Source organism: Bison bison, unplaced genomic scaffold, assembly GCF_000754665.1.
Source record: "Bison bison bison isolate TAMUID 2011002044 unplaced genomic scaffold, Bison_UMD1.0 scf7180017864180, whole genome shotgun sequence".
In the NCBI taxonomy this organism is placed as follows: domain Eukaryota; kingdom Metazoa; phylum Chordata; class Mammalia; order Artiodactyla; family Bovidae; genus Bison; species Bison bison.
In genome coordinates this window covers 8806446-8806691 of record NW_011494752.1, presented here as the reverse complement: position 1 = coordinate 8806691, position 246 = coordinate 8806446, and positions in this window count along the sequence as shown.

Genomic DNA, 246 nt, shown 5'->3' with positions numbered 1-246 from the left:
CCCCAAGTCTGTTACCATCCCCCCCATCCCTGGGAGGGGCCCCTCCACCCTGCCTGCAGAAGCAGCAGGAGCCAACCCACTCTCACTGCAGAGCCTCCCGGGGGTGCTGGCCACCGTCCTGGGGCAGAGCCCTGCAGAAGGCCCCTCTCCCCCTCTCCCCTGGTCCCCCAAGCCCAGGCTCCACCCGCTCACTGCTGCCCCTGACTAGAGCTGGCAACTGAGTTCTGCAAACTTAACACGTTGTCC